Consider the following 17,349-nt stretch of genomic DNA (forward strand, 5'->3'; position numbering starts at 1 on the left):
GTGCAAGCTCTTATGTCCACTGGCCAAGTCTCATCTAGCTAATGAAATGGTAGCCTGATAAAATACACGTAACTACCCATTTTGGCGGTACAATATTCCTCTCTGTATTATGCAGCAAAATGCAATCACTCTTGATGCGTAATGTATTTACAACATTACCTACAACTACCCATTGCAAACAACTTGTTAAATTAACAAGCACAGTATATGAAGTATCATTATAAAATAGTCATTCAGTCACTCAGTCAGAATCATCACAGTGGTGGTTTTTTTGTTTTTTTTTTTTTTGCATATGAAAGACAAGTATCTGATTTACATTATTTTTCTTCAGGTTATGCTATAAAGTCTAATTTTGTATATGACTGTTCTAAATGTTGAATTGCTTGTCTAGAGAAACTTCAGTGACAACAGCATGATGACTTGGGCATGTTTTCTGGGAGAAAGGGCTACAAAGAGAAAGTGTTTGATTTTGGCTGTGGTGAAGCTGGCATAAACACCACTGTCCCATCACCGATGACAGTCTTGAACAATTATATTGTGTCCTTTTTTTAGAGCGGGTACATTTCAAACAACTGCAGCCTGCTCCTGCCAGTTGTGCACCCTCCATGTGTTGACAGTGTTGTGTCAGCACCTTGTCAGAGAATTTGAAGCCAGAACTTCACCCCAGGAGTCCCTTCAAATGCAATTGCACACAGCCAAAGCTTCCTGGACTCTGCAGGGATTCATCTCATCTTCATCAAGATGACATTGTGCTGACTTTGGGACTGTCACAGTAGCAGTTATAGGAACATGGCAGCTACACAAGCAAAGCAAAGGAAAAAGATAACCTATTCCCTCCACGTACCTTGAGGAGGGCATTTTCATAAATGAAAGCAAGTGAACACAGACCTTGCTTTTCTTAGGTGGCAAGTATGGATCAAAACAGCAAGATGATAGTGGCTATCTTCTTGCTGCCTGCTGAAAAAGTGCTCAAGACTGACACCATACTAGAAGGGCAATGGATCTTCATGTTGCTTTCTCCTCCCAGTGAGCAAAAGCACTAGATCTAGACATTTCCTCTTCCATCAATATCTTCTGAAGAGCAATTAAGCTAGCTTTTAAGCTGTTTGGGGTGGCAGAGTCATTTAGTTAAATACAGATGTGGGCCTTACTCTTCACACAAGTACTACTTCATACTCATGGCAGTAATAGTAGTAGTAGAAGTGGTTATGGAAGAAAGTAAAAATTAAGTAAGGTGAGACAACTGAAATAATTGTATAGAGACAGCTTCAGAGCTTTTTATATTCCGTTGAGCAGATTATAGTAGCAAGTAAGAAAAAAACTTCTTAATTCATGTTTTTGAGTTCAGTACCTTTGGTTGTTGAATGAAAATGATCAATCAATTTGTTGTGGAGCAAGGTACTGGCTAGAACTGCATAGTTGTTTAGGTGACTTGAAAGGATTTATTTTGGTATAATTCAAATAATGTATGAGTACAATGTGGATGAGAGGAATCTACTGGAGTTGATGAGTGGGTTAGTCTATTGGTTTCATCTGGTTTGAAATAGAGTTGGTTACCTGCTGTAAAACAGTTTGCTAGATGATGCTCATTCAGTAGGTGAGTCCTGGAACGGTACTACAGTGAGACATATCTGCCAGACAGCATCTGTTTTGATGGTTGATGCTCAGTATTTAATAGAAGACTGAGTCGTCCAAAATGCCCTGAGGTAAAACAAATTGTTGCCAGCAGCCTGCTCTCTCACTGGTTTAGTACATCTTAATAGCTATCCTTTGTTTACTGCAAGGTGATTGCTAAGCATGTCTTCCAGGGTTTTGTTTGCAGAACAACCATCATGAATTTATACAATAAAAGTCTACACTGTTTACAAGAGACAGAACTGGCAACGGAATGACTACAAACTAACTAGTTGTATCATAAAGGCACAATTTGTTGAATAGGCAAATTAAAGTGCCTATACCTCTGCAAAATCCTGATGAGTGGATTTATTTGAGTTGGTGGACATCTGGTTAATCCGAGCTGTCTTCACTTGGCTCCTGATGTGAATTCCTCACATTGTGAGGAAATTTCTTGTTAGCTGTTAGCTAAAACCAATGAGATTTGACTGAGCTCTCCACACGTGTGGAAGACAGCCAGGATGTTGTTTGGAGAACACATGCTAGGTGCTTCCTGATCACTTCTCAGCTGTCTTCTGTTACCGATGCTCTGGGTAAAGGCAAAAACTGTGCCATATCAAATGAGGTAGATTGATGCCTTTCTGAGTGGAGAAGGCTGGCACATTTTTTCACTTTGATACTTGTTCTTCAAATAGCTGTCTGTTGCTCACTTCAAAAGAGAGGTATTTGGTGCCTATTTTAGTAGTATGTCTCTAGTACCAGAAATAGCACTCTTACTGTTTGTCTACTTTGGGGCTGCAGTGTGAAAGAAGAAGTGATGAGAGCCATCAGAGCATCTCAAACACCCTGATTCCTCAGTATTCCTTGAACTTTGTCTTTCAGGATGATGACCAAGATGCAGTGTAAGAGGGGCATCACTTTCTTGTGTGATGATCTGTCTGCAGATGAAGATCCAATGGAAGGCAATTAGATCTTGCAGCTGTTTTCATCACTGAGAGTCACGGGATATTGCTGAGTAAATTTCATTTCTGCTTCTTCAATAGCTAATAAATGGTAATCTTAGGTAATTGCTCCTCTTTCTTGGGATTCTTTACATACGTGGGATAGTAGAAGTTCTGTGTTTGTTCAAATATGTGTGAGCCTACTATAAAAAAAATGATAACATGTAAAGCTTTCTGTGTGCCGATCAATCTTTATCATATGACTATTTCAGCTACATTCCAAAGAATGTAGCTCAGGATCTTCACAGCCTAAAAAGTATGGATTAGAGATGAGTCATTCTGATAAATATGATGTAACAACCATAAATCAGGAGAAGCAATTGGAAAGGCTGACTGCTGTTACATCATTCCACTTGACTGAGTACATTTGTTTGTTTATTACTCCCATTTGCAAGATGGAAGGACCCCACAGGGTTGAAAATTTGAAATATTTTTCTGTTATTCAATAAAAAAACCCTATCAGCATTTGTTTTAAAATGTTTATGATAACTGGGTTTGAAGGTTAGACATTTATTGGTGCAACTATTTTCTGAACAATTTTACCAGAGAGCTATCTTACAAATTTAAACCCTGAAAGGATTTTGAAACATCCAACACCTTTTACAAAGTGCTCAGCCCTTAGCTGAATCACATTACTGAATGAGGAAAGGATGTCTTTTTTATTTCAGAGTTCTTTGGAGATATTGCTTTCCCCAGAAATCTCATTGCAGCTTACCAAAACTGAGGATAGAAGCAGGTAATTCAATAGCTTAAATTGCTCTGTCCTTTAAGACACCCATTATTTTTGGGTATAGAAGAAAAAGCTATTTAGCCAACCAAGAAAAATGACGGGTTTCTAAGGTTCTTCTGAGCACCCTCTGCCAGAAACTGGGTGTCAGACGTGCTCAGCACATATCTCATATTTATGGAAAGAAAAAACGATACTTAAGAAATGAAATGTATGCACACTAAAAAGTAGCAACAGCTCCTTATTTGTACTGTAGTTCATTTGCAAATAAATACATTAAAAAAACCTGACAGGCACAAAATTTTTGTAGAGTAGAAATAAATAATTATGAGTACAGCAGAAACTGTTAAAATGAGCAATTATGTCTTGTACATATATTTACAAATATATGTACATATGAAGAAAATTTTCTGTAAATATCCATTGCATCATCTTGGAATTATTGGACAGGTAGAAGGTAACAGTAGAACATAAAATCATCTTCTTGTCTGAATTACTGTCACCATGGAACAAATTGGAAAAAAAATTATTTTGTGTCAACCAGTCGCACCCCACTGCACACATGGATGTCTCCTAAAGCCATCAAGATAGTATCTGAACATGTAATCATAGCTGGAACAGTAAGGAATCCTCTTTTTCTGCAATAACCAAACAGCACATTGAACCCACAAAAAAACGACCAACATTGTCACTTTCAGACAAAGTTAGAAACATGATTTCTGCCTTATGGTTTTTGAGATATCTTTTTTTTTTCTTCTCCCAAATGCGCAGTCAGGACATTTTGGAGATGACCTTAGCCTACTAAATAGCCTGGATAGCTAAGGTTAGAACCACAAGCATCGCAAGTCACCAGAGATTCCAAAATAGAAACAAAGTGAACATAAATTACGTTTAAATATTTCTAGGTTTATGCAACTGTTCATCCTCTGTTTTTCTTTTTCCAAATCTTCCTCCTATGCTAAGGATTATGGATTTAATCATGTAATCATTAATGTATTTATCACACTAGAAAGATTTAATTGCTACAGCCAAGTTATCTGTCTATATATATTATATTCAGAATTCACTGTATTGCTCTCATATAAATGTGCCAGTTTCATATGTTGTGCTTCTAACAATAAAACTCTGTTTTGAGGAAAGCAAAATAGTTTTCTTGTTAAAGGCCTTTTCTTGTAAGACACTGAATACTCCAGGCACCACAAAATCTGCTGTGAGTGGTGGGTGCTCACTGCCTCATAGAAAATGCACAATTGTTGACAGGATTCTTGGTTCAAGCATGAATGCAAACAATCCAGCTGGTGACGCATCATGAGTGGAGTTCTCCAAGAATCAGTACTGGGGCCAGTCCTACTTTATATCTTTATTGATGATCTGGATGAGGGGATTGAGTGCACACTCAGTAAGATTGCAGATGATACCAAATTGTGAGGAAGTGCTGATATGCCTGGGATAAGGAAGGGAGAGGGATCTGGATTGGTTGGACTGATGGGCTGAGGCTAGTCGTGTGAGCTGCGAGAAGACCAAGTGCCGGATCCTGCAGTGTGGTCACACCAACCCCATACAACACTAAAGGCTTGTGGCAGAGTGTCTGGAAATCTACATGTCGGAAAAAGATCTTAGGGTATTAGTCAACAGCTAGCTGAACATGAGACAGTAGCATGCTCAGGTAGCCAAGGCCAATGGCATACTGTCTTGTAATGAGCAGTACAAGGGAGGTGATTGTGCCTCGGTACTCAGTGAGGCTTCAGCTTGAGTACTGTGTTCAGTTTTGGTCCCCCCACTGCAAGAAAGATGTTGAGGCCCTGGAGTGTGTACAAAGAAGGCCAATGAAGCTTGAAGGGTCTGGAACACAAGTCTTACGGAGAGAAGATTGTTCAGTTTGGAAAGGAGGAGGCTCAGGGACAACCTTGTCATTCTCTTCAACAGCCTGAAGGGAGGTTGTAGACAGGTGGGGTTTGGTCTCTTCTCCCAGGTAACAGTGATGAGATGGCCTTAAGTTGTACCAGGTTCATTTTGGATATTAGGAAAACTATATCCAAGAGTGGTAATACATTGGAACAGACTGCTTAGGAAAGGTGATAGATTCATCATCCATGGAGGTGTTCAAGAAATGTGTAAATGTGGCAGTGAGGGACATGGCTCAGTGTTTATGGGTTGATGGTTGAAATAGATTATCATAAAGACCTTTTCCAACTTTAATGATTCTTTGAAAGGGAAGAGAGCAACCACCGACTTCACAAAGTTCCCAGGTTCCTTGGGGATAATCCAGTGAGTTAATGTGTTATTTGCAAACCAGCAAAAACATAAGCTTTTACTGCAGCTACACTTTGTCAGGTGGAGAAGGGAACTAAAGACTTCTCGGTCATAAGGAATATCACTTAGTTTTGGAATATGGGGAAAATATGAATATGGCTTAGTTCTGGAGGAACTGATAGGAACACAGCCCAGGCCAGGTTACTCAGCAGGGACGAGCCTCTGCCCTTATGGCTGGCAGCAGGGGGAGAGAAGGTACCAGGACAGATGTCTTGAAGGGGTTGTTCCATACCATGTAACATCATTTGGAAGGCTACGGAAGTGTATGGAGTTGTGCAGGGGTGGCTGTTTCTTGAAGATTATTGGGTGTCATTTATTGGGTGATGAGACTTCATATTGCTGGTAAGCTATTGGTCAGCAGGCAGCTGTATTATTAGCTGAATGAATAATCACATTGTGGATATATAAGTTATTATTGCATTTTTGTTTCTATTTATCTTCTGTGCTTTAGCTGGGGGAAGCAAGTGAATGGCTGTGTGGTGCTGAGTTGCTGCTGGGTTAAACCATAACATCAAAAAAGTTTTCCCCTGATATTTTCTGGTCATGTGGATTCTAGTTGTTCTGAAGGGGAGCTGATATTCTGGCAGTCTACAGTGTTTACATGCAGCTCACTAATGTTAATTGTAGGAAGCTCTTCAAAGAACTATGTAATGTGAAAGAACAAGAAGGCTTTACCGAAGGAGTATTTGCTTGTTTACATTTTAGACTGTAAATTTGTTACTCCAAAGCTGCTATATATATTGCTTTTAGATTTTTATTTATAAATTGAGGAAATCATCATTTTCAGTCAATTTTATTTATATTTTATATTATGAAAAAAAAAGAGCAGGTATTGTTAAGGATACATAAGCATACCTCTGGTCTCACCATATTTTTTCCTGCTTGTGGTTTTAACTTTAATGTAAAGTGTTCTGTCTTAGTTCTTCAACTTTTAAAGGTAAGCTGAACACATTCTATATTGCAGGAAGTCCCTGGGTTCTTACTTCAGATCATGGAACAATTTGTTTTCTAAATGGTCATTTGCCAGAAGATGCATTAAAGTACAAATTATCCAGATTACAGAAGCACCGTATCATTTTTATGTTTACAATTATGTTTGTAAATGGATGACTCATCTACATCAGAGTATAGTATTCACTATACAGGCAATGGATTTTCTGCACTGCTTGGCTATCAGTAACTAAGAAAAAGATGAACTGTGAGCAATTCTAATGGATCCAAGCCTATTAGTATACTACATTTTTAGTTCAGAATAAACTCACTGGGAGCTCAGGAAAAGACCATCACTTTGCTGATTTGTGTGACCTCCTGCCACCAGAATCTGTCTATTATCTATTCTGGATGTTTATGAAGCTGAATGAATTATTTGCTACTTCTGTTTAAGTATGATCCTTGCTAAACTGATGTGGGGCCAGATTTTCAAATCCATACTGCTAAGAACATTTCTGTCCAGCCAAAGCAAGGGGGAATATAGCTGCCCTGGCTCAGGAGCAAGACAGGAGTCAGAGAGCAGTTTATACTGATATAAGGGATGTACTCACAATGAAAGTGTCCAGCAGCAGTTGCCTGCTGTGGTCTACTATGACCTGCCACCACTGTTGGAATTACTGTTGGGATATACTGCCATTATGGGATATACAACAATAACAAGTATCTTCAATAAGAGCAAGGTGTGTGTGTGTTTTGGTGTGTGTTTTGTTGTTGTTGCTTTTTTTGCCCTACAATTCCAGATTTTTTTCCACCAGGAAAATTGCTTATTGACAGTGTCAATCTTTTGTGAGCTCTTACAGAGACCCAGACTGGCCTTGTGCTAAATATAAAACTGGCATGGTTTGTTCTTCTCAGTGATAAAAATGATATTGCTCCTCTCAGCCCCACACACAACCCCATTGCATAGTGGGGGCTTGGATCTGTCTCCAGTGAACAGGAGTGATTGATGAGTGTGCAGCTCATTTTTGGAACTAATTAATTATGTTGTGGAAAGAAGATCGACTCTTCTTCTCCTTCCAGCCCCCGCCTTCCCCAATCCGTGCTAATCTTGCTTTCTGGATAACAGGGAAAATGAGGAAGGTGTTTAGCAGTCCCAGTTGTCTCTGTGATTCAAATCACAGAATGAAGCCAGACAGCAAAACAAGTGCAAATCAGGCAAAGGCTGCCTGCTCTGCTTGTGTTTTCTCTGCAAGAATCAGTTTCAAATATGAGGTGGATTTTTTTTTTTTTCTGTTGCAATTAACTAAGAAAAATATTTCAAAGCTGTATAATTAAAGGCCAGCATTTTATTAGGGTTTAAAATAGCCTTTATGAAATCTACTCCTGCCACTGGTAATTACAATGTACATCTTAATATACCTCTGCTAGGCCTGAGCTGGAGATAACAGTCCTGTGTGTATTGCATTTGGCTTGTGCATAGAAGGTAAAATCCTTTATCTTATCTCAATCTCCACACAACAACCAGCCTCTCTTCCAATTCAGCCCTAATCTTCTTAGTAAATAATACTGATATTTTTCACCATAACAAAAATGGAGCTGCCAGATTCAGGCTGATAACACCTCTCATTTACACACCATTCTCTGTCAAAATCTGCCTGATTTTTCTTAATCTCTTTAACTCATCAAAAAAATACTTTTTTACATTCAGCCATGGTAAGTTCTTTGCTACCAAATAATATTCTTATAAATAAATCCGTTGGTTACAGCTGTCTCTTTGGATAGATATTGGAACTCCTCTTTTTTCCTGGCTTGCTTCCTTGAATGATGACAAAATATTGTTGATCAATTTAATTTTGCTGTAAAGTTTGGTATTCTAACGAAATAATCTAAAAGGAGTGTTTAACTGAGAGCATGCCCAAAAAGCATTCTTTTTTTTCTTCTCCACAGATGTCATCTCAGTTCACTTCTCTTATGAATGCTGTCTTTGCACTTCCATCTTCCCCTTTGCAATGGCTTATCTTTTAAACAAGAGAAATTATTATCTAAGTCCTTGGATTTTTATAGCCTATTACTTATGATTTCTGAAAATGCAAAAAAAAAAAAAAAAAAAATGTGGAGAGAAAGGCAGTAAAAAATTCAACAGCAGAATTTCTGCTCACAGTGAATGAATGGAAATTATATACTTAAATATGACTACTTTATTTCTGTTGCATCATTCGGGGTGCTTGGCCTGAAATGACAAACCATCCATGTAAGCAAAAGCTGGACTCAGTTTTACACCAAACCTGCTTTCATCCACTGCCATGCAACAGCAAGAGAGATGTATCTCACCAGCAATTTTTATGCCAAACTTCCCATATCAGACAAAAGCAATCTGAAAACCTGTAACAGCATATGACCCAGATTTGTCAGGTGTTGCAGCTGGAAAGAATAGATATTTGTCTTCTGTACAGCCTGTGGATTTGACAAACCAATTCTATCTCAGGGAAAAATTCTATGAAATGTTTTTAAAAGTAGGACAAAAGTGGCTTTGTTCCACTAACTTTATGGAGGGTTATTAAAAGCCCTTTTTTATACCACTCCTTCTTAAAGACTGCACATTTTTTTCAGAAGCAAAGCTGCACATATTCATTACAAAAAAGTAAGATAGTATTTTTGAGATTTGAAATCTTATTCGTGTGCTTTCAGAGTGCTGATCTAGCTCCTTTAATAGCAAATTACCTACTATTAACATCACGATCCGTAGCAGGATTGTGGAAAAGATGAACCATATTGTTTTGGTAATCTGTCTTCTTTGTACCACTCTGGGAATGGAAGGTGCTTGTAATATCAGTAAGGAAAAAGCTGGCAAATCTTTTCAGGCTAGTGGGGAATGAGATATGTGGTTAACATGAGATGTCAGGCATTGCTCTTGGCCAGTAGATGACCTCCTCTGCATCCGGTCCGATTTAAATACATTTTTCTGAGACTGAGTAACAGGATTCTAATAATGGTGGGGTCTCATCACTGGCTTTCATGATGGACCCAATCCTCTTCTGTTCACCTAAATTACACCTACTGATGAATCCCAAGGAATACATGCACTTTTACGGAGGTATTTTACTGGTTGCTCCCAGTTGTGCTATGACTGACAGATTACCAGGAGTCCCCGTCTAGCTCAGACTTTTCTAACTGTTTCCTGATTTTTGTTATTAGTTTCCAAAAGCATTATCTTCATTTGGGGATAAGTGACTAACTTTATTATCTTCAAAATACTGCTTCTCATCCCACTCCTATTATACCTGTCCTTACTGTCATCCAGCCTTTTTCTGCATGATATCCTTTCTCTCCTGTGTATTGATAGTGCCAGGCTATGTAGTATCACCACATTCCTAATATTTGTGTCGTGGTCATAAATGAAATAAGAAGAAGATCAAACCCAAGGCTGATCCATAAATAATTCCACTGCTAACTGGTAACCCTCATGATACTTTCCCTTTCAACACTATCTTTTGCTGTCGTTCCTTCAGACTGTCTTTTACCTATCTTTCAATTCCTCTACTAATCCCTATCTTCTCCAGCTTAACAAATAATTTCCCATGAGGCACCATACCATGTGCTTTACTGAAGTCTAGATAGATGTGATCGACTCCATTTCCTTTGTCTAGAAAATCAGCTATCTTATCGAAGGAAGCTATTAAGTTAGTCTGACCAGATCTTGTTTTATTATATTTCCTATCACACTGTATCCAATATTTCCTTCACCTCCATGTCTTTATTTATCTGTTCCTTCAAAATCTGTTATAAGACCCTTTGTACTTGAGGGATTAGGTTAATGAATCAGTATTTGCTTAAATTTTCTCTCTTTTTCTTTCATTCAGTATACTTGCTGTTCTCCAGACATACAATACTATCTTTGTATGTGTAAATTTAAAACTTTGTGTTCCTCAGGCTTTTATGTTCTTTCAGAAATTCAGAATAGTGGCAATAGTTCGATCTCTCGTGATTACATACATTGGACTCTTTCCATTATAAGTACATGGTTATTTCAGTTCTTGTTATTTGCATGGCCATCACCCTGGAGTCAACACTTTCATCTGGCTGAAAACATGGCAGTGTTTTGTTTTTTTTTTTCCCCCCCAAAGCATAGTGACACCCCTCAGCATACTGGCTCTGCTTATGTAGATGAATGAAATTATCCAATTTGATTTAATGGTATGCATTGTAAGAGCTAACTCAGCTAAGATTCTGGGCTATGTTAGCAACCAATCCTCCTTGATTGCCAAAACAAAGGTTTACCTTCCGCCTAGTTTTTATTTCCACTAAATAAGTATTTTCTAATTTCTAATACCCTGCACTAAAGATTATGGTTTTCTTTTCCTTTGCAAAAAAGCAAAGTGCCACCAGTAGAATTAGGGCAACTATCCAACAGCATTCACCTTGTAAATAGGAAAAACAAACTGGGGTTCTTACTTGCACTCTCAGTACACTGTGTGTTTCGCCGGAAACAATTTAAATGAAAGAAATCTTCAGAGACATGCTACAGATATGAGATCACCACCAGTGCTCAGACCAGTACGATTGCAAAGTTAACAAGTACACAACAGGATAAATTAAGAAATAACAATTCAGTATTTATAAATTGCAGAGGCTGTATTTTGTTGGAGCAAGTGGTCTATATGCTTTCCTGGACCTTAATTCCCTTTATATGAGAAGAAAAAAAGCAAAAGAAGAGGGAAAACTTTGACGAAGATTTTTCTTGTTTATTCAGTGTATGTGTTCAGTGTATCATGTCTGTTGGTCCCATGCTGTACAATACAACCAGCCCTCTGAGGCAGACCAGTGCTAGGACTGCCAAGAATCCCTCCACAGCCACTTTTTTTGGATGAATTCATTGTGCTGGTGAATTTAGCTGTGAGCTTGGAGCAGAAATAGCAAGCAAAAAGCATTCTGCTTCAGTGCCCATTTGCTAGGTTCCCAGGCATTCTCAGTTCTCCACCTTTACACACAGTTGGTAGCTCAGACCTGGGACTATCTCCTGCAAGACTGGAGTTGGAGGACCTCCCAGAAACCACGCTTGCTGGTGGTAAGCAGTCAGTTGAGTGCTCAAAGGACCGATGTAGCTCAGACCTGCTGCTTCTTGCAAAATTCACCCTCCTGCATAAGACCACAGAGCAGGTGTTCCCCAGCCTCTGACCTTGAAGGTTTTTCTGATGAGGATGGCTAAGCTACTAGGTGGCACAGGGGGTAGGAAGGAAGGTTGGGGAAGCTTCCATCTTGTGCTCTGAGGTAAAATGGGAGGAACGGACAGAAGTAGTTCTGTTTTCCAAAAATTAACAAAATTCACTGCGCAGCACTGGGAGAAATAGACTTTGTGACTGTCGCTGACCTGTTGCCATTTTGATGACAGATGCTGGAGTCCTGCACTGAGATGGGAATGTACTTTTTTTGCTTTGTCCTTCATTAAGTAATACCAAGTGGATCCAGATCACTTTGGTCAAGAAACACAAAAACAGCAGGGGTATGATTAGGAAGGAAAAGCAGCCTAGCCTTGAGATGGGCTGTTTTGCTAAGAAAACTGAAGAAAAATTCAGGTTGGGAAAAATGTTTTGAAGCTCATACTTCATGCCACTAGTTAAGATTTTGTTTAGCATAAAGCAGGAATGCCCTTTACTGAATAACTAGTTTTTTGGACATTCATCTCTACAATAAGCAAAAAGAACGATGTTGGGAAATAAATGCCAGAAATTCAGTACTAACCCTGAAAGCCTTAGGAATTCTAAAAAAGCAATTCTGGTTAAAATATTTGCTCAAATATGTCTCAGTGTTCATGCAATTTCTTTCCTTTCTAGTGTTTGTGGAATATTAAAAAAAAAGAGAGAGAGGATAGACACCACTCCTAGTACAAGCCTACAGTTTCAAATATTTCTTCCCTTTTTTCCCTTTTTTTCCTTTTTTTTTTTTTTTTAAGCCACTCTGCCTGGGTTTATTGATCTCCTACCTCCCAGTAAGCTGCACCCAAAAACAATCCTGTTTTCCATCAGGTGGCAAATGAGGTTTGATTGGTATCCAGTTAGCCAGATACACTGCAAAAGCAAAATGATTGCAACACAGTGCACTCTAAGATTTTTTAAACTTCTTAGCTTTGTTAAAATTAACTGGCCTATATCTGAAATATACCTGCTTCAATTGTGTGGAAGTATTTATGATTCTATGATTTGCCCTTGTGCAGCTAATTGGGCTAGTGAGATAATTCATGAAATTATTTTAGCAGTTTCTACTTTTTAAAAAAGTAAAGCACTTTTACAGGAATGTGAGTGTTGAAAAGTTTATTTTCTGACCAATATTTCAGGACCAAATGCAGTTCATGTTACATAGGCCCCATATTTTTGCAAGGACTTTTCCAGATGTCAAAGAACATGAGCACACGGCTTTTGCTTACACTTTCTAAACTTTGAAGTTTCTGCTGCCTTCCTGCTGAGAAGAACACATTCAAGTTCAAGTGGGATATAGAATTGTTATTTAAATCTTACAGTCAAATTAGACCCTACAGACATGATTGTATAGCATTATTGTCTCAGTCCCCATGAAGTTAAGTGTTCTCATACTAAATATGATGTGTTTCAGCTCACCACCTGCTGCACAAGTATTCATCTCGTTTTAAAAAGATATCAGACAAAGTGGTATTTTATTTATTTTTACACGTCAGTTATTTTTAGTGGTAATGCTGGTGTCACACTACTGCTTTTTCCTGTATGTTATGGGAACATGAAACTGCTACCTGAAGTTTTCAGCCATGCTCAAGATAAAAGCCTGCAGGATTTTCTCAAAAGATCAGGACTGTATTTTTCATTGTGTCTTGCTTTTGAGGAAGGATCATTTCAACTTGGAGTGATACTCTTGGAAGAAATGGGCTTTTGCATGCAAGTTTCAGTTGTGGCCCAAAAGTAATCAGTAGGAGATGGCAGAGCTGAGAGCTGCAGGACAGCAGCAAGAAGGATCTGGGGTAGAGGGAGGTTTGCAAGTCAAGAGAGGTAGGACCTTCATGTCGTGGGTTGGCCAGAATGACTTCTAAGAAACTGCTTGTTCAGAAGTCATGGTTCCACTGAAAACAAGTCACATGGCAAACACTCAACTTGATTTCACCTGGGTTTCCTTTCGAAAGAAAACCAAGGAGAAAATGTCAAAGTAATCCATTTCGACATTGTTGCAGTTTCACTTCTCACTTTTCACTTTTGTATTATATGTTCACTAATATAACAGATTATATATTACTCCAGAAAAAATAAAAATAACATCAAAACATGATATTATGAATGGCCTTGAATGGTTTTAACTCATACTTTGTGAGAAATGTTGAATTGTTCCCAGCACAGAATTGAACTCTTGTTGCCAAAGCTCTGTCTGTGTAGCCTCAGACGAAGTCTGAAGATGGTTTGGGCAATAAAGAATGACATGGCCTGCTTGTCTCTCTAGCTATCTTTTTTGGATTTTGGAAAATGTTTTTTAGAGGTTCTGTGATTTCTAGGAGAACTTGGTCTGTACTTCTCTAAAGTCCCCAGAAACATTTTCCCTGGTGGGAGTTTAGGCTGTATATGGAGAATTTGTGTACTGTTATCACAAATATTTTTTCCTTTCTTTAGTGGGGTGTTACATAACTCTTTCATTTGTATGAAGACAACACCAGAACATGGGATGAGATGGGATGAGGGCACTTCTGATCTTAACGTTAATTACAGTGAGCTATAGAAGCAGCAAACAACTATGATAGAAGATTTTTTTTTCTTTCCTTTTCTTTCTTTTTTTTTTTTTTTTTTTTTTGCAGTGATTTAGTAAAAATGTATTTTGCATTAGTCCCTCATTGCACACCTGTATAAATCATGCTCTTGGGTAGGCAATGTTTTTTAAAACAGCATAGCTGTCAATTGCTTGGATAAACGGCACATTTTGTGATACTATCAAATGACATATAACTTGTTAAATTACATTCAAAAAATATTGACGAGAATTGCACTATAATTAAATGACAATAATAATGAGACCAATATTAGCTGCTGCCATCAATTATGTAAGATGGGTTTTCCTAAAAGCCTTGCCTGTTGTTGGAAAGGTATTTCATTCAAAACCATGCTCGTGCTTTTAACACTCAGAAAGATGTTAACTTCAGAATTCACATTCAGATGTTCAAGCCGTGCCCAGAGGACAAGTTCTGTGTGCAAGAAATTTTCTAAAACTTTGCAGTGTTCTTTTAAAGGTATTTTATTAATCGCTTCAATACAGTGCGTTTCTGTTTGCTCTTTTTGTTGGTTTGTTTTGTGTCTGTATCATTAAGATGTTGTTTCAAGAAGTCGGACTAGAGATAAAATTGTGCTCACTTCCATCTAAATGTTTTGTTGACCACCGAGCATTGTTGATTTCTGTTGTCTCTGGGTGAGGGCACATTTCCTCATCGCGATCCACTTAATGCAGTTTTCAAAAGGCAGCACTACTAATGGCACTCGAAAATGCTTATATCTGAAATATCAACACTCAGTTACTTCGATGGTAAAACAACCATATTCTGCTGTGCGTATTTCAGCAGAGGGTCAGATTCTGCTTTCAGGTACATCAGAGCAGCAGCACTAGCATAGAGACAGAACTGGACCCAGGTATGCACTCCACCTGTGTCCAAGAAGCCATCCGTAGCAAATCTGTGTGGGAAAGACTAGTACATTTTCTAAATAGAAAACTATTTCTAGTGAGGTCTCCCATAGACTTATTTATATGTCATTATTTATTTTTAAATGATTTAGAAGTGGCATAGATGCTGTGGTGACAAAGCATGGTGTTGTTATGCTTTTCAGGAAAATAAAAACAAACTGAATGTGAGGATCTGCAGAAGGAGTTCTGAAGTCCAAGTGACTGAAGTAAAATACAGAAAGGAAGGTTCATGTTAAAAAATATAAATTTGTGCACTTCGACTTCAAAAGCAGTCGTGACCTTGCATATAAAATGTGGGTTGTTCTGCTGCTCAGTAAATACGTAAGTGTGAGCATCCTGAAAACTGTCTGTGGTTTTGATCTCCCAGCTCACTCATCCCCAGCCTTAGGGTAGAACAAGAAAATACAGAGAAGCAAGGCTTGTGCAGGAGCAAGTAGGAATAGACTGGGATTTCTCACCCTGGAATGAGATAACTGAGAGCGATGTAATGGAAATCTTCAGAATCACAAATGGTATGAAGCAGATGAAGAGGGAATCACTGTTTGTGGTTTCCTGTAGCGCAGCGGCCAAAGGGAATGCATAAAATAATCAAATGGAAGTACATAGAAAGCAAAAGGAAACTCTTTTTCCTCTTCATTCTTAAACTGTTCTTATTCATTGCTACAGGGTATTGTGGATGTTCTCATGGATTCAAAGGTATTTGAATCAAGTTATAGGCAAACAGTCCATGAAAAGCTATTGAAACACAAAGCCGTCACCTTCAGCTCAGAAGTCACTGATTTGCAAGTTGCTGTAAGGACAGAGAGCACATAATGAAATGTAATGCCTTTGGCTTGCCTTTTTCTTATAAGACTCTTCTCCTAGACCTTCGTACAGATTTATTCTTATAAATTTGAGTAAGTATTATTTTCTTAGTTTAAGAGATAGTCCCAGTTGATTGTAACCTCCCTAACAGTGCAGTGTCGAGTCTGTGCCACAACTCTTCAACAACACTTTTGTTAACTGTGTGAACTCGGAAGTTCTCAAGCACCTTCAGAGAAGACTGCCAAGGGGACATCAGTCAGTTCAACCTCCATTAGGCATAACTGAGGAGCTGCATTATGCACGCACCTTTTAGTGTCTCCATGCTAGGGTAGACAGTGGAAAACTGGTTGTTTCTGGGCCATCCCTCAGCACAATCTGTATCAGATCTTAAATGTATCCTGCTTTGAAGAAGGCAAAATGGTGCTAGCCACACAAACGCTGAGGAGCAGAGCAGTTGCAGAGCTCCTCACTTGTCCTTGTGCCCATTGCACAACTTAGTGAGGGTGGTTTCTATGTCAGAGCAGCAGGACAGAAGTATTGCGTAAATGCTTGGTCAAATTCTCTTGAAATGTAGGAAGCCATAAGATTTCAAGATAAGACTAAAAAGAGAAAAAACTAATTCTAAAGCGTAGGGGGAAAAAAAGCTGGCAGGCTATGAGAAACTTAGTGCTGATCAGTGGTACACGTGAGAAGAAGCTGTTCTAACTTTATATATGCAATGAAGTAACTAGCAGTAAATAGGCAGCAATTAAAAGGGGGAAATGCTTTTCTAAATGATAAAGTTTTCTGGGATAGGAAATGTCCTTAGGTAACATTGTAAATGGAAATAAGCTAAAACCTGACTACCAAATGTTTTGCATTGGTAAAGAGAGAAAAACAAACAATTGCTTGTCAGGATGTTCACTGGCAGGGTTACACAAGGAGCATGAGCCTATTTTGGAACCTGCCTGCTCTCTGTGTATTATCTCAACCACACATTACAAACATGCAAAGCAGTCCAGTTGTTTTTGAAGGATGGATAAAGCAGGCGGATGAACTTGTTTAGGTGAAAACAGAAACTGGTTTCTAATCTGGTCATTTCTTTTTTTAAGTACTCTTTCTCTGAACTTTTTTTTCTGAAGTTTAGTAAAACCTGAGATTCACACGCTTCTGCATTTCCTGTTTTTGACTAATAGAGGAAACAGAAATACTGAAATACTGTAAGATGTTATTTTTAAAATATTTCCACACTGTACACCAGGAAGTTTTGGAAATCTTGCAAGAAGTCTAATCCTGCAGACT

Source organism: Phasianus colchicus, chromosome 2 (assembly GCF_987193195.1).
Source record: "Phasianus colchicus chromosome 2, bPhaCol1.hap1.1, whole genome shotgun sequence".
Classification (NCBI taxonomy): Eukaryota; Metazoa; Chordata; class Aves; order Galliformes; family Phasianidae; genus Phasianus; species Phasianus colchicus.